The sequence below is a fragment of the Gekko japonicus genome, unplaced genomic scaffold (genome assembly GCF_001447785.1).
Source record: "Gekko japonicus isolate JY-2015 unplaced genomic scaffold, Gekko_japonicus_V1.1 scaffold962, whole genome shotgun sequence".
Taxonomy (NCBI): Eukaryota; Metazoa; Chordata; class Lepidosauria; order Squamata; family Gekkonidae; genus Gekko; species Gekko japonicus.
Window position 1 is genome coordinate 299,489 of NW_015163116.1, and position 18,960 is coordinate 318,448.

An 18,960-nucleotide genomic window follows, 5' to 3' on the forward strand; every position below is an offset into this window, starting at 1 on the left:
GGCTATACCCAGGTGCCTTTATGAGACTCCCTAAGTTCCAGATCCCCTGGCACTTAGGCTCAAAAGGGGGGTGCCTATTAAAACAATTAAGTCCAAAAGAGGGGGATCCCACTGACAAGGGGGTCTCGGCTGGAGGGGGGTGGGGTTCTCACAACAGTGGGCGGGATGTTCCTAGCCAAAGTTAAATAGAAAATCTTCTTTCACGACTCGTGAGACTTTATGTATGTGACAGGAACATAGGTATGTGTGTATGCAAGATATTATGCTTGGGCGTTGGCTGTGAACCCCTATTTCAGACCTCTGTTCAGCAAGAGTCAGTGTGGCATGGTAATAGGTTGGACTACAAATGGAAAACCCTGTGGACAAATCCCTGTCCTGCCATGAGGTTCATAATGTGACCTTATGTCAATCACTCCCATCCAAGCTTGCCTTGTAGGGTTTCTTTGTAGGGTTGTTGTAAGGATCAAATGGCATGGGAAGAATCACGTACACTACCTGTCCTGAGCTCCTCAGAGGAAAGGCAGGATAACAACAAAATAAAAATCAAACGGCACCGTTGAGATGAATCAAGTTCATTTCAGCATAGGCTTTCATAAGTCAAACCTCACTTTTTCAGGTAAAATGTGACAGACAGGTAGATATATAGAGATCCAGACTTACCGGATGCCCTTAAACAAGCTGTAGTATTTCAGCCTCAGCTACTGACACATACTTTTTTTTAACCAGTATTGTTACATAAGCCCACTTGCTTAGGCTCTGCCTTCAGGGATGTGCTTATGGAGGTGAAGACTCCCGGCTTGAAACCGGGAGAAGACTGGTAATGTGAAATTCCCCAAGATGTATGTGACAGGAACATAGGTAAGTGTGTATGCAAGATATTATGCTTGGGTGTTAGCTGTGAGCCCCTATTTCAGACCTCTGTTTAGCAAGAGTCAGTGTGGCATGGTAATAGGTTGGACTACAAATGGAAAACCCTGTGGACAAATCCCTGTCCTGCCATGAGGTTCATAATGTGACCTTATGTCAATCACTCCCATCCTAGCTTGCCTTGTAGGGTTTCTTTGTAGGGTTGTTGTAAGGATCAAATGGCATGGGAAGAATCACGTACACTACCTGTCCTGAGCTCCTCAGAGGAAAGGCAGGATAACAACAAAATAAAAATCAAACGGCACCGTTGAGATGAATCAAGTTCATTTCAGCATAGGCTTTCATAAGTCAAACCTCACTTTTTCAGGTAAAATGTGACAGACAGGTAGATATATAGAGATCCAGACTTACCGGATGCCCTTAAACAAGCTGTAGTATTTCAGCCTCAGGTACTGACACATACTTTTTTTAAAACCAGTATTGTTACATAAGCCCACTTGCTTAGGCTCTGCCTTCAGGGATGTGCTTATGGAGGTAATGCATGGGAAGTGATTTGACTAAGAAGGAAAAATACTTTACCAATATGGTTATAAGCACCCCATAATATGTCTCCATAAAGATTTTTCTCCCCACAACTCTAATTGTGTTGAGAAGCAAGCAAGTGAATAAACATATTGTTTAACCATAGGCTACAAGAACAGACAGCAAAAATAACACAGAATATATTGGTAACGGCCATAAAATAAAAGGCTTTAATAAAACAGTCTAAAATTGCCCCGGTACATCTGCACGTTGTAAAGTAACTTTCTGGCTGTAGCAGCAAATAATGTATGTCACTATACTGTCCTTCCCTTTGAGAAGAAATTCATATTTCTTAAAGATGTATTGACAAGGCATCCTAGCTAGAACTGGGAGACAGGAATTCATCCCCGGAGTGTCTGTGTACAGGGCAGTAAGAACAGTAACAGACCGAGTCCTGTACCAATCCATCCTCCCTACTTCTCCATAATGATCCTCTAGCAATGCATTTGTCTTTGTCTAGTTATGTTTGAAATGCCTGCACAGCTCAATCCTGAGATCTACAAACGCCAGCGTAGACAAAGCTGTATTCATTTCCTGGCAAGTACATCAGAGTCCATCATTTTAGTCTCACTTGCTGTGAAGACAACTGAACACTAACTTTGGGGGGGGGGAATTCCCCCCCCCTTCAAATCAAAGGATTGTACAGGTGATTGCAACTTTGCGCTCCTCTGGCTGCCTTCTGATTTCCATACCTTCTGGCAGATTAATCCATTCCTCCTTGGCCCACCCACAGACATTATCAGATATTGGCCCGACATTATGCAATGGTCTATTAGAAGACGTGTGGAGGCCGCCGCCACTCCCTGTTATTTCAAAGGGCCTGTAAATGTGTCCTCTTTCAGAGACTTTTTCTTAGAAGCAGCAATCTGGCTGAAAGATGTTGTGGGGTGCTTATTACAAAGTTCAGGCTGCTGTGGCTGTTTTGCTTATGCTTTATTGGGATGTGGTGGTATTTTTTTAATGGTAACATTTTTCTTTATTGGAAATAGATATAATAAAATAAAGTATTACAATATACTGAGGACAAAAACTGAAAAGGTAGTTGTTACACAATATTTAGTAAATTGAGTGCCATATGTCATTCCTTTGATGGCAAAGCTATTACAAAACTATAATAACTACTAATGCAATGCCAGTAAAGAGTAATAGCAGCCTGGTGATATAACACTGGTGGGATTTTGAACATAAAGTTTTCTTTCCATAAAGGGAAGCCATTTCTCTAACATGTTAGGCTGATGGGTGGTAATGTCTGACTTGGCTATGTTTGAAATCTTATCTTAAATAAAATAATCCCACACCTTAACATACCATTGTTGCACTGTTTGTGTGTGTGTGTGTGGGGGGGTCATTATCAGTTCTTTTCTGATTTTTGGTATTTTTGAATGTTCCCATAGGTTAAGAAGGATTAAATCTGGTACCTTGGGGATTGAATAATTGATAAGTAGTTTAATTTCTGTTAGTATCTGTGACCAAGAAATGTTAATTGCCTTGCAGGGCCACTGGTTATGATAAAATGCTCTTCTTTCAGGAATGTGGTGATATTATTGATACCATTCTATGTTTTTATTGCCATGTTGTGCTTCCGTTTGTTTGCTGCTGTGAGCCCTGTAGAAAGGTGAGGGCTGGGAGAGAAATGTTTTAATAAATAAATAAATGGTTGCAGTTGCATAGTCTAAATGACCCATCGGATAGTACAACCGGGATCACCCTGAGTATCACCCACTGCCTGACTCTACCAGTCCTATGACTTTCTCTGCTGATTCAAGGGTTGCTAGGAATACTTCATGGAAATATGTCCACACATCAGAACATCAACAGACAGTACATCCAGTGTCCAAACTTATCACATAAATTTGGGAAGGGCTGGTGAGAAGATATCTGATCGATTTTTTAAAAAACCCAGTGTTGCAGAGCCAGGTGCTCAGCATCCAATCACTGAGAAACAATTCAAGCATTCGGTAAACATATGTGGTATGTTTCTACTAAGTCTGTACCACTTCCAAAAAGGGGTGGGAGGGAAGTGACTGCATGTTTGAATATGTGTTGGTGCAATCTAGTACCTTGGACAGTGACATCAAGGTGGACAAACCTGCCTTAGATTTAACTGAATATAGCTTCTTGGGACTGTAATTTAGAAAAGGGCATTAGCATTTATGGAAAGGGGGTTTTAATCCTTTTTTGGTAATTTTTAATTGCTTTTATTCTAAAACTACAAAGAAATCATAGGATATGGGTACACTACAAACTACAGGAGAAAGAACAGAAACCGCTAAAAACCCGTGGCAAAGGTCGGATAGCTTACAAATGCTTAAATTGATTATTCACTTACAATGTTGCTTTTTTCTTAGTACAGCTTATCTTAACATTACCATATTACAAACAAAAATAAAGTAAAGTACATTTATGCTTTTATCTAGTTGGAGTATATCAAAATTTCTAAAAGTTAGTTGAGGCACAGAGTTTGTTTGCTTATTAAGTTCCACTAAAATCATAGTTTCATCCGAGGTTTATAATTTTGGGGGCTAATGCCCCTAGATCTAGTTCAGATTTTTCTTCTGTAGAGCTTTGAAATAATTCTTCAATACTTTCCAAAATGCCTTCTTCAGTAGCAATGTCGTCCTCTGTTGCTCTTTGTTTCTTTTCGGATTTTTGCTGCCACTCCTTAGATGTATTTGCTTTTATAACAGGGTCTATTTTCCTTTTCTGATCCTCGTGCTTAACGATGTGTTCTTTGGTTGTATTCTCTGCTTTATTAGATGTTTCTTGAGGTTGCTTGTAGAAAGAATCAAATTTGTTGTTCATCATAATCAATTGGTCCAGTAGAGGGCACAGTGCATTAGTAATCACTGTGGATAAGTCTATAGTTGTTTCCGGTCTTGTGACCTGAGCTGCAAGGCTAGCACGTCCTGAAGAAGATCTGAGCTTAAACACCATTCCCCCCCCAGACGTCGGCAAGATTGATTACATTTAGAACATTTTCTTTAAAGTCTCTGTGAGCTCTTTAAAGATTTGCTTATCAGTCGGATATATTCGTTTTAGAAAAAAATGGCTTATTTTCTTGCCCCCTCCTCTTGCTAAGTTTTAAAAAGTTTTGGTTTATGTCGGGGTGGGATCTACCCCCCCACACTTTAATTCTGAGGTTTGAGGGCTTTCCGCTTGTTCGTTTGTATTGCTTAACGATTCATTCACTCACGCTTCTTTCTGATCAGGTAAGAGAACCACTCAACCAACTGCCCACTTGTCCCGGTGTGCGTCCTTAATACCATTGCTGGTTCTACGGCGGCGAGACCTTCGAGGCAAAGGAGCACCTCAATTCCTTGGCATTCTGCCTTGGAAGAGGCACCCCTCAAGCTCCATGGCTAGGAACCCCCTACAAGGGTTCCAGGAGGGCTCGGATATGTCCAAATGCCCTCCCAGCTGCCGAGTCATGAATCACACCCCTTGGAGCTCCAAAGGGACGCCTCCACCATTCAGGTCGCCAAAAACGAAAGTCGGGATTTTAATCCTTACTGCATGCTATTTACCCAGTAACACTCCAAGATGCTTTCATCCTTGCTGGGAAAAATGTATGGGTTTGTGCCCCCATCCTGGATATATGCTCCCAAAAATACTCTGGCTGATGGAACTGAAAGCTGCACAATCCACAACAACTTCACATCATAGAGTCCATCAATGGCTATTATTAGCCAGGATGACTAAGGGTCATCTTACCTGAAGAATTGTCTACTCCCAAATGAACCTACCTATACCTTTGAAGGAGGAACATATTAGACCTTTGGTCAAAAAGCCTCCATTGGCTAAGGATGAGGTAGTCAATATTGGCTGGTTTCCAATTTTTCTTTTCTGGGAAAGGACCTTCAGCATGGTGGTTGACCAGCTCCAGGGGTTCATAGATGATACATCTGCCCTTAATCCATTTCAGTCTAGTTTCAGGCCTAGGTTTGCAACCAAGATGGTTTTAGTTGCAGAGGTGGGTTATTTTAAAGTTGGACAAGGACAGTCATCTTTATGAATAATAGTAGTTCTTTCCATGGCCTTTGACACAGTTGACCACTCCATTCTTATCCATCAGTTGTGATGTGATGTTGGCAGTTCTTTGGTGGTTTGGGTCTTTTCTGCATTATAAGACACAAAGAGTTTCCACTGGAGGAGCAGAATCAATAGGGCAGAACTTGCCCTGGAGTGCCACAGACCTCTATTCTCTCAGCTGTTCTTTTCAATACTTATATGAGGCTGATGACTGAGATTGTGCTTTGTAGCTTGTTCCGAATACAGCAGCCCAGTTACTGTCAATGGCTAGTCCATAGGAACATATCTTGCCCATCTTAAAACAGCTGCATTGGCTTACAATTCAAGGTGCTGGTTATGGCCTCTGACCCACATTTCTAAAGGACCATCAGCTTTCATATGTCCCCATGCATCAACTAGGGTCATCACACTGCCAACTACTGTCTGTTACCCCAATTAAGGCAGTACACCTGGCATCAACTAGAGCCTGCACTGTAGCTCCCCACTTTGTGGAATGAGCTCCCTAGATGGAGTGAGCTCCCGTCTCTAGTTCCAGCTCCTGCCAACCTAGCAGTTCGAAAGCAAGAAATTGCAAGTAGATAAATAGGTACCACTTTGGTGGGAAGGTAACAGCGTTCCGTGCGCCTTGGCGTTTAGTCATGCCGGCCACATGACCACGGAAACGTTTTCGGACAGCGCTGGCTCTTCGGCTTTGAAACGGAGATGAGCACCGCAACCCTAGAGTTGGATTCGACTGGCTTTCGAGCAAGGGAACCTTTACCTTTACCTTTAAGCTGCAAGCATCTTTTGGAAGGAGAGGGGTTATCTGGGAGTATTATTTTGTTGGTTATAAATTGTGATGTTTTCAGTTATGATCTATAAGTGGTTTTGAGCTACTAAAAAGGTAGGATATAAATATTTTAATTAAGCAATCAGTACAAAGATTGCCATTCACTGAATGACAGCAAATACCAGATCGAGCATGTAACCAACTCTATTTGAAGAGCCAAATCTTATGAATCCATGCCATTATGGTGGAGCCTTCACCCAGTGCACAAGAAACCCTGCTCCTACAGATCATGCATTTTCCACACAAGGTACGCGCTGCCATTTGCAGAACAGATTCACGGGATCAAATGGATTATACATTACTAAAATTTAAAACAATAACATTACAGTTCACTGTCTTCCACAAACAGTGACAATTACTGAATCACTTTGTAATTAGGCAAGTCTTTGTAAACCAAAAGCGCAAACCAGCTAAGCGACAGCATGCCAACCACTTCATCTGAAATAAATATTCCCACATAAAATAACTTTAACATGTGTCATCTAGAAATGAGTGCTCTGTTTTTCTCAGAATAAAAGAGGGGGGTCCTGATCTCACCATTAGCAGCCATCAGTGGGACATATGGAGAAGAAAAATTAAAATCAATTCGTACTGACCTATTCAATCATATCTTGTTATGTACACCTGCAAAATAATTAAGTGTGAAGTGTTTGAAATTAAAATGATCATTTGACTGTGCTACAGCTCATCAGAGCTTCCGCACCATAAAAAGAGGACAGAAGGACTAAACCCATTCAATGACTATTGGAATCATTAATCTGAATACACACACAAACCTCTTTTTCAATGTAATGTGCAAAATGATCTGCAAAGTGGAGACTTGTCATTTAATAGCATCCTAGTGTAACCTTCTGTGAAAGCCTGTGCAGAATCTAGCTCTGTGGCAAAATGGTAATTCAAAGGTTGGGTAAATGAACTGAGACTCCTGGTAGACAGCCCTGGTTTGCATAACAACGGGTTTCTCAGAATCACAGTTGGGTTTATTAGCCTTTTTTAAATTGTGGATTTGATTATAACCAACAATCTTTCCCCACTTTCTTTAATTTAGCTAACTGTCACAGTGTAAGTGAAACAAAAAGGGGGACGGGGAAAATGGGTTCCAGTTCTGTCCTCATTTGCCAAGCTGCTTCTAGGAAATAAAATAACATTCCATGATAATTTATATAGTTTTTAAATGACGGTGGACTTACAAAAACTAATCCTTGATCAAGCCTCTTTAAGCCAAGAGGAATAGCAGGGTATAAATAAATGGGCATGCTTATTGGGCTGAACTCCACAGTGGCACAAATAATGAAAGCAAGAAAGTGATACTCTTCTCTATATTAATTGGACCTTAAATATGCATTTAATATAGAAATTACCCTGCAATGTGGAAGCTCAATCACTGGAGCACAGGTTGCGATTTCCCCCCCTATTGCATGTGCAGCCAGCTATGTTTTGTATCACAGATTGTATCCAGAGATCATGCTGGATGAAGGGATCTTTGATAGAAAGAAAAAAAGACATACGTGTGTAAAATAAAGCAATAGGCCAGTGGTGCCTTAATGAATAACCAAATTTATTTCAGCATAACTTTTTGACAGCTCTGACTCACAAAGGCTTATGCTGGAATAAATTTTGTTAGTCTTTAAGGTACCACTGGGCTCCTGTTTCATTTTGCTGCTGTAGACTGACAGCTACCCTTCTGGAATTATCTGTATGCCTACAAAGGCAGCAATCCTTAATTTTCTCCAAAGGAGAAAGATCCTATTATCTGCACCTACTGTTATATCTGTTTGTGTCCTCTCCATTCCCTGCTAACCTGTAACATCTCTAAATTTCTAGTCCTGGAACTTCAGAATTGGAGAAAGGGAAAGGAACTGAGCAGTGTCCAAGAGCAAGCAAATCCCTGCATGGGCTCAACAATCCAAAAGACATTTTAAATAGAGAACATCTGCCTGGATTGCTGCTGTCAAAGGGCAAAATACAAAGGATTCCTTTTGTATCACCCTTTGGCAATGAAAAAAGGCAGGATATGAGCTCATAGTATCATCAGTGTACATACTGCTTTACAAAGTCACAAGCAAAAATGAGCTGGATCCCATGATCAGTCAGAAGAAGGTGCAGATGGTCATGGATGAAGACAAAATCATTTGAGGTTTTGTAATTCACCACCAGCACTTCCTTGGCCTACAGGAATACAGGAAGGCTGTGCAGGTAGCCTAACTGCCTGTAACTGCATTTGTTCACATTGACCCCTTGTTCTGCTGGGTTGTCTATTCCCACCTTGTCTCTCTTGTGCTGTCACTGGAATTGAGATAGATAAATAGCTAATCAAATTATAATTTACCTTTGCTAAGCCTAGAACTGACCCAAGAGGTAATTTACCATAAAACATTCAATTTTTTATAAATCATTTAAAAAATGTCAGAAAAGGGGGCTGAATACTATGATCCATCCATGCATAGTGGTTTCTTCCAGTTCATGAATGGATACATTTCCAGACAGTCTCCATTCAATCTAAATGTTTACCAAACTTTGAAGCTCTGTAGGGGGAGATGGGACTTGGAGGGCATGTAGAGAGCATCCAGGAGAGGTTCCCTGTGATTTTGATGTCTCTAGCTTGCACAGGATATGTTCTATATGCTCCTAAATTTTCTGAATCTGCACCTGTCATTTCCCCAGAAAGCACTTTCTTGGGGGCACCTTCTTTGAGGGGCCATAAATTGGACCTCATACATCCAATTCTTACCAAGCTTGGAGGGCAGGTAGAGGAGAGTCAGCAAGAGATCTCCTGTGAATTTGGTGTCTCTAGCATGCCAGGGGGACATTCCACCACATCACGAACCTCACAAACTGAGCTAGTTTGTTTGGTGGCTAAACGTTTGTGATCGTTTGTGATTCGTGAACTGGGCATGCCATGAACCATGAACCAGACCACATTTTCCTCGTTCATGCCCATCCCTAGTCCTCTCCTTTTAACAGTTCTTTTTTTACTGCAACCCTGGGAATACACTCTATCAGGGTAAGGAACACAGGAAATATCAGGAAAGATTGCAGGGGTGAAACAGAAATCTTAATTACAACTGACATTCTACAGACACTTAGGAGCATTAGTTTGGGAATGAGCTAGAACTCCTGAAATACTCTGATTACTATGAGTATGAATCTACTCTCAGAAACCAATTCTATCAGAATGGACTAACTTAGTTCATCTTAGTTCTTCTTAGAGTTCTGCTGTGCTTGGCATTACCCCTAGCAAATATTTGTAAGCTAAGGAAAAGCTTGGTCTTCTAACCATTTATGTAATATACTAAACACAGACAGTCTTCTCTGCAGCATCAGTATTGGGGCCTTGTTTTTATTCAGTCGCTTTCCTCCTTCTCTCTCCCCTCCCCCTCCCGATCAAAACAAATATTTATGGGAACTGTTAAAGTCCCTTCTTATGGTGACTCAAGGTGTGCACTTTGGAATATGTTATTCTGGTTCCATCAGCCAGTTTGGCCATTTCCATGCAGCAATCCCTTACTCCTCAAACCATCAAGATTCATGGATCCAATGCTCTGGAGCAACCACAAGGTAGGAATGAGTGACCTTATAGTACATTGCAATAGCTCTTTACTTTGGACGTGAAAATTGATTTTCCTCACCTTGGCAAAAGAGGAGCATCCCCTTGTCCTGTTGCCCGTGGCAATGCTCCCTAAACATATGCACTAGCACAAGGACTTAAGCATTTTGTGAGTGGCTTACTGTGCTTGGCTTTGTCCCTTTCAGGGTTTCCTCCTAGTAGGTGGATTTTTATCCTAACACTGGACTTTTCCATATGGCTTTTTTTGTGTGTGTCAGTTCTGGCCCCATACTCCTTCAGTTTATCCCCTGATTTCCACACACATTTTTGTGGCTTTAGTTTTCACTTTGGATTTTTTGCTTTTCCCCTGGGGTCTTCCAGGTTCTTTTGAGAACACTTTTACCTCGATCTATTTTTGGAAGAAGAAGAGATTGGATTTATACCCCACCCTTTACTCTCAGAGTCTCAGAGAGGCTTACAATCTCCTTTCCCTTCCCCTCCCCACAACAGTCACCGTAGGTGGGGATGAAGGGCTCTTTTGAGAACTGCCCTTGAGAGAACAGCTCTGAAAGAATTTATGACTGACCCAAGGTCATGCCAGCAGCTGCATGTGGAGGAGTGGGGAATCAAACCCGGTTCTCCCAGATTAGAGTCCGCACTCCTAACCACTACACCAAACAAGCTGATTTTGAGTTGCCTTTTTCCACATACATAATATTCCTGTTGGCTTTCTATGTCCTGACCACTCCCACACACCCCCAGACCACTTTTCAATTATTGGACTGTCGTCATCATCGTCGTCATCATCATCATCAAAACACTCCCTCTTCCCACTCCTGAAGATGATTGGGTTCATTTTCAGAAACAAATTACAACCTGTATATTAATATATCAATTTACCCTTGTAAAGATAGATTTAGCAGGTTCTCTTGATTCCCAGATTTCATGAAAAGAAAGAAAGAAAAAGAAAGAAAGAAAGAAAGAAAGAAAGAAAGAAAGAAAGAAAGAAAGAAAGAAAGAAAGAAAGAAAGAAAGAAAAGTCTTTAGTTCCTTCCCTTATGGAGATATGCCTTTTCTCTTATATCTCTACATGGTAAGCGGCTAGAGACTTACTTTAAAAAAAAATGAAAGCTGGGAATTCGGATTGTGTGTGCTGTGACACCACTGATGATGCCCCCAATAATGACCAGCACCCTCCCTTGAAAATCCTGATTATTTAAGGCATGTGCAGAAGAAAATCAATGGACTCCACAACTGTGAAAATGCAGAGAGACATGTCAAAGAACCATGCCCAAGCAATTCCAATGTTTGTGGAGCAACTGCCAAGAAAACAAGAAGTAAGACCAGTGTGTGGAAAACTCCTCTCCATGTAGGAGAGCTGAATAAGTGTATTTACTTATTTTTATAAGTTTCTACCCTGCCTTTCTCCTTAGACCAAAGGACTAGAGAAAAATGTCCTGTCCCTTTAAAAGAGGCTTAATAGGATGCTGTTTACCAGGTGATGTAATTTACCATGCCATGCAACATTTCAGTTGCCCATATTTAGCCTCTATTAAAGGGACAGGTCACTTTTCTTCAGGACTCTTGGGAACCCTAAGTAGGACCCAAGTGCTTCAACAGCAAATCTGAAGAATCAGGCTGATAAAGAAAGCAAAAGAGCACTGAAAATGGATATAGGTGGAAACATTACCAGTGCAATCCTAAACAGAGTTACACTCTTCTAAGCCTATTAATTTCAAAGGATTTAAAAGGGTGTAACTCTGTTTAGGATTGCACTGCCACCATCATGGAGGGACTGTTTAGGTTGATATTACACCAGAAAGCTAGGTGCTACACAGATAGATCAGTACAATAATGAATGGCTTAAAGCAACTTCAACATGAACAGCAATGAAAACATCATGTACAGCAGTCTTTATGCCTTCTTTCTGAACACACTAAGGTTATGTTATCATAGAGGATGTATGCAAATTGCAAGTACCTTGACACTGTAAAGCGTAACAGAATGTCAATGTCTCTAAGTTGTAAGTTAAGAGTGTCAAACATGTGGCCCGCAGGCCAGATCCAGCCCATATAGGGCTCGTATCCAGCCTGCGAGCAACTGACTTTAATCTGCTTCCTTCTCCCTCTCCCTTGCTTCCTTCTGCATTACAGCTTGCTTTGCCAGGCTCTCTCAATCACACAGGAGCTACAGAGCAAAGCCTCTCTTCACTCCATTGGCTGAGGCTCCTCCCCCCTTTTCTTCCCATGAGGAGGGAGGGAGGGAAACTTCATTGGCTGAGGCTCCTCCCCCTCCTTGTCCCCTGGGGAGAAAGAGGGGGGAGGGAGGGAAAAAAGAGAGCTTACGTTGCCCAATTCCCTCAATCGCACAGGAGAGATACAAAGCACCTTTAAGACCAACAAAGTTTTATTCAAGGTATGAGCTTTTTGCCTTGCTACACAGAGAGAGTTTTGTTGGGCTTGTTATGCCAGTGCTCTCCTGGGTGCAATTGGGTTCCCCTTTGCTTTTTCACGGTATTCATGCCCTCATGATCCAGTCTTGCTCAGTAGGAAAGCAATGTGAACTATTTAGATTAGAAATAACAAAAGCCAGTGAGAGTGTGTGTCCAGACCATGTTTACCCAGCACATTTCCTTTGTAGACTGGGGGTTTGGAGACTTCCCAGACAGTAGGCTGATACTGACCACTATACATTGCTGTCTCTCTATTCTTGCACTGCCTCATAGGAGTTGTAGTTATTTCTCTGGGGAAGAGTATAGTTTTGTAGACAAACACATAGCCCTCAGTCTGTGTCATGGTGCCTTCACATGTTCTTGACCAGCACATGAAGCAGCTTATGTACAAAAGCTCACAATGCCCAGCCCTCTCATGTTTTCCCTTGGGGCTTAGGCTTAGAGCATTGACCATGAGATTTCTGTAATGAATGTCAATAAATCAAAAGTAGGTTTGCAACTTACAGGTACACACCTGAGCAACACCTGAATGGCATACTCAAGATTGCTACAGCACACTGTCTCCAGATTTTGATGTGATTATTCAGAGCAAAAGGTGTCAGTTATCAGAGACTATTAAATAAATAAAAAATTGCAAGAATGCTAATGCTTTAAGCATGTTTTAAGTTTAAAAAATATTTAATTGTATTTGTCTGTGTCCTTTATAAAGTTTATATCAGTGCTACCTGGCATTACATTTTATGACACACACAACCTGGCCCGACAAGGTCTCATTTATGTCAGATCCAGCCCTAATAACAAATGAGTTCGACACCCCTGTAATGTAAGTGCAGTGTGCTTCCTAGGAGGAGATGCCAGTCTTTATGCCTATTGATGTAGTTACTCTTATTTACTTACTTTCCCACTGGAACTCAAGGCAGATTACATGGAGTTAAGTCAATGCAATCAGAAGGATGAAAACGTCTACTAAGAAATATAATAGGACTACAGAAGTCTGAAACAAAGAATAAGCATTCAACATATAGACCAGACTAGCCTGAGTTTGTCAGAGCTCAGAAGCTAAGTAGACCTGTCCATGGTTAGTATCTGGATGGAAGACCACCAAGGAAGACCTCAGTTGCTACACAGAAGAAACCAATGTCAAACCACCTCTGCTCATCTTTTGCCTTGAAAACCCCATGAAGGGTCGCCACAAGTCAGTTGTGACTTGACAACACTTAATTATTATATTAAGCAATGCAGAACATGGTGTTACACAAGTAGAAAACAATGTAATGAGAGAACAATAATACCTATGGCCAACAGGTAATACACACCATATGCAGTGTTATAGTCTACCGTCCTATTCCTGTTATAAAAAGCACCTTCCTGAACTATTCCATTATAATATAGCACTATTACCTTTGAAGAATAGGGAGAAACCTGGGAGGCTACAGCAAAAGAGGAGAATCAGCACAAATCTCTCTCCCCTTTTCTGAAGACTGAAAAGATATTCCATCAAAAGATCTGCTGCTGCACTAACAGGATGACACTTTAGAATCTAAGCCAGGGTTTTGTCCTATTTTATCCTCACTACCTTGTGAGGTAGAATAGGCAGTAAAAGAGCAACTGGTTCATGGTCAGCCAACCATTTAAGAGATGTGAGGCAGGGGTGCATGCGCGGCATGGCACAACTATGGGCGGATTTTCGGAATGTTCTGAAGCCGCCCAATCCCTTTTCATTTCTTCGGGAGCCCCACAGTCCAGAGGGGCTCTCGCCGGACCTCCCAGAGAGAGGACCGGTGGCAGGGGGCTTGTCTCAGCCCCTCCCCGCTCGGGCAATGCGGGGGAGGGGTGTCCAGTTACTGCTCCGAAGCAGGAACGATCAGCGGACTGAAACATGGCTTCCACCAAGTCGCAACCATTCGTCCTTTTAATTTTGTTTGGAATTGAATATGTGGTAACACAGAAGGGAAAGCCAAGGAACGAATATGTGAGTACACATACTTCAAACTTTGAAATAGAGAAGATTGGTGGTGATATCACCTTACATCTATTTGCTCAAAAAGGAGAGGTTCAGCGGCCAGAGGAGGTTTGGGAGCGTTTTGAACGTTTTCTGGAGTGTATGCAATCTTGGAGAACTGTTTTTTGTTTCTCTTCTCCCTTGGAAAGGACTTATTATGGAAAACAGACAGGAAAAAATGTGTTAAGTGCCTTGAATGATTATAAGAAAGTGAATGAATTGAACTGAACGGTGTAATTAAAATGGTGTCGGTAATACAAGAGGAGGAGGAAATGGATGAGAATATGCTTGTGGGAGATCTATCTGTGCAATCTGTGTGTTTTTGAGGATTTTAAGGGAGCAAATTCAAAAAGGTTTTGAAAAAGCCTGTGTAAATTTGTTAGAAACAACATATAACCCTCAATTGGAAATAAAGGAAGAAGATCAAATAGAAGAGTGCAGTGAGTTCTAACTTATGATAAATGAAGTCAATGGAAATGATATATAGTCCTCAATTACAAATAATGAAAGAGGAAAACTTGGGACAGTGTACTCAGAGGGACGTGGAGGATATGGGATGTTACCAAATGGAAGAGTGCTCTGAATTTCACTTTATACCAATTAAAGTAAAGGAAAAGAAACCAACAAAGTCCTTTTATTTAAAATCAGAGACACCAAAAAAGAATGTCCAAGGATCTTTCTTTACAAGATAAAGAAAACCGGAAAGAGAGCGAGAAAAAGTCATCTTGGGAAATTGAAAACAGACAACAAAAATTTGGAGTTAGAATGGCTGAAAGTTAGAAGAAGGAGACTAGGAAGAAATTTCCATACACTCAAAGAAAAGAGACATGTAGACATGTTACTTCAAAAGGATAGATTACAAATACATAGGAGAAAGATTAAAATATATGAATTATGTGAAATGTTTGTTGTTGCTGATATATTGGATCTTTAACTGCTTGTAATAATGGAATACTAAACAAATAAAGTAAGTTAATGATAAGCTATGTTTTGTAATGGTTGATATAAATGTTTGATTGTTAGGGCAAGTTAGTGATATGTTAAAAAGGTTTAGATAGTGAGAGTTGGTGATAAATCAAAACTTTTAAGGTGGTGTGAGTGTGAAACTGTATGTTAATAGATAGAGTATATTAATTATAAACTATGTTTGGTGTTAATTGTCTAGCTAGAAATGCTAGAATCTTTGATAAAATGGGATACATAGGGTACGTTATTGTTAAGTTAAAATGTTAAGAAAGAGATAGTGATAAGCTAAAATTTCAAGGTGGGGTAATCGAACTGGGGTGGAGGAGGAGTTATCTTTATTTTCCTGTTATAATGGCATAGTGAAGGTTAGAGAAAAGTTGGAAATTCTTAAGGCTAATTGGTTATTGTTTGGAATTTATAACTAGAAGGTAATAATAGTGAAAATATTAAATGGTTAAGAATTAAATAAGGGTCTGAGCAGCTGGAAAGTAAACAGCTTTTCTATCTTCCATTTTCAATTGTGCTATGCAGGTATTGTGGAGTAACTTTGACTTTTGATGTATAAAGTAATTTATGAGGGTAAAAATTTAAAAAATAATCTGATCAAAGTGTGCAGTTAAAAATTATCAATAGAAGTATGTACTCAAATGTGAAATATTTCAAATACTGCGGTATAGGAGTTAGTAAATATTATGAACCTGTTTGTCTTTTTTTTTAACTTGGTGTGACTGTGTTTGATGCCAAATTTAACTTTAAGTCATGTCTATGTTCTTGTTTATGTCAGTGTTTTTATGTATGTCTTATTATGCTTGAAAAACCAATAAATATATATAATTTAAAAAAGAGATGTGAGGCAGTACAGTCGAGTGGAATCCTCATAGTTCAAATACTGATTTTTATCTTCCACAAAGGGTTGTCAACCTCCAGGTGGGCCCTGGAGATCTCCTGGAATTTCTGTTGATCCCAAGATAACAGAGGTTGGTTCCCCTGGAGAAAAATGGCTGCTTTGGAGGGTGAACTCGATGTCATTATTAGGGTTGCCAAGTCCTACCTTAAACTGCAGCGGGGGACTCCTGGCTTGCTCCGGGAGCGCCCGCACGCATGCAAAGCGCGCGCACATCGCAAGCACATCACCCAGAAGTGACGCGGCCGCATCGGGTGCACCGGGGGCAGGGCTGCAGTCATCCGAGGGGAAAACATAGAGTTTTCCCTCGGATGACCGCGGCTCCGCCCCCAGCGCACCAGGCATGGCTGCGTCACTTCCGGGTGACGTGCTGACACCGGGCACGTCCCGTGCTTTGGGGGTGGGGTTCCCCCAGGGCCCGATCCGCCAGCGGCGGAGAACGGGCCTTTGGGGCAGGTTTTTCCCGCCCCCCGGGGGGACTTGGCAAGCCTAGTCATTATACCTTACCTCAAACCCTGCATTCCTCAGGCTCCACTCCCAAATTTCCAGGGATTTCCCAAACCAGAATTAGCAAACCTATTTCTACACTACCCTAGCTACAAAATAAGTAAAACAGAATTTTCTGAATTAAGCAAGTGAGGGGCAGTGCCATCTTAGTTGGAATTCATTTAATACCTTTCATTAGGACTTTTATTAGGAATTATTAGATCCTAATCAAAGGAATTACATGGATCTTGCGCTTGAACTATATTTTTGAAAGTTGGTCCTTGCTTGAACACCATCTCCTCCCACCACATCAGGCAGTCTGGGAGTCTGGCTGCGACCAAGACTCATTGTCGGTTGTGTCAAGGCTTAGAAGCAGGTATCGGAGCCCTGTGACGAATGAGTTTGTGTGTCATGCGAGACTGTTTAAACAAACACATGGATGCTTTCAAATGCAGCCTGAATACCTAAGATCTCCCCCCTGCCACCCCTCCTCCTTCAAAACAGAAGATTAAGCTTGCCATAAACATGAACCGATGAAAAGAATTCGCATAGAGCTTTGAGTGGTGCCACAGGGAACGCCACTAGAGAATTACAAATTGCTTCTGGAGACACCAGTCTCCCTTTATAGCACATTAACATAAAAGTACACATATCTTCTTTCTATAAGGCACTAACTTGTAAATTAACCTTTAATGGAGTATAAATGATGTCCTGAAAGAACTGCTTATGCTGCAATATTTATGATCTAGAAAATTGCAAATATTTACAAGATCATAGGTGTTAATAGTCTGTCAAAAATGTTTGTATATTGTACATACATTAAACCCCCAGTTAAAGACCACACGGGGGGATAAAGACCACCCCCTTTCAGGCCTAATATAGGATTTCATTTTAGATACCATATATGCCAGTCTCTATAATTAGACTCTACCCTAAGATATATCAAGACAATTTTAGAAAGCGGTACTTTCTCTCCAGCGTCCATTTATTTTACAGCCTATAGCTGCTTGCCTCTGTGAACTGTCTACTACATGATATTGTCTAGGGAAAATTAACCTTCCATAAAAGATGTAAGGAATGCAGTCAGATTCTGCAATCTTAATGTAAAAAGGGGGGATTCAGGCAGACACAGGCCATGGTTGAAATCTGCAGTTCACTTATTCTAGAGCAGCTGAGCTCCTACATTATGTAGTTTGAGATTTGCAACTGATTAGACCTGGGGGGGGGGGAGGAGATGAGATTGCTAGTTTCTGTGCTGCATATACATGTTTATGTGTGTGTGTTAAAAAGCACAATTACAGTACAATCCCAAGAACACTTTCCTGGGAGTAAGCTCCACTGAATAGAACTGAGTACAATTCTGAGTAGACCCACAATACATTTCAATACTGTGTCTGAGGAATTCTGGGTTTCCTTGGGATTTTATCAGGGGTTCCTCAGTGACAAGATCAGTAATGGAAGAGAAGGTTCTCTGGAAGATTAGCTGTCCTGCCACTACTCACTTTCCCCTGTAATACGCAGCTGCACAGGAAAGCAGGGGCTGCTCTATAGTGGTCACTCTTCAGGGTTCTCCTTGGCAGGCCAAACAACATGGAAAGGGTTCCCTGAAAGTCAAAAATTTAAATCTATTCATATATTTATATGAATATCCCTTCCACATGAAACCCCAAAGCTCCTGGTTCTTGTAACTCTTCTTTGTGAAATGTATTTTCTGTCTTGTGAAGCCCCAAACAGAGGTTTTGTCACAACACTCCAGAATTGTTCAAACCAGCCCTCTCTCCCATAAATCCTTGCTCCTCACTGTGAGCCTAGGACCTCAGGTAGCCATTTTACTCATTTCCACCTCAGAATTGGGTTGTCATTCGGGAGGGTGCCTTTGTACTGGAATAACAATGACATCATGATGTCACTTTTGGAGGAAACCTAGACATAACATCAGTCTGCTCTAAAAATTGCCGGAAATTCTATGGTTTTACCAGAGTTCCTGTCAATTCCTAGACAGGCTTGACATCACTTCTGGGTTTTCTGTTGCCTGACAACACAACCCCCTATGTCACTGCCCCTCTGGACTACTGTCAATTGCTAACCACTGGTTGGCAACCCTAAGGTCAGTATTGTCTGCTCTGACTGGCAGTGTCAGCTAGCTGCCATGTTTTGCTTGTTCCCTTCTCTGATCCTGGCTTGTTCGCTGCTCTGCCACTTGCAGTAAACATTGCTAGGGAGACCGTGAGAGCTGGTACTGCCAGACGGCGTTATCTGTCTGGCCTTGTGAAGGAGGGAGGGCTTGCGTTCCACC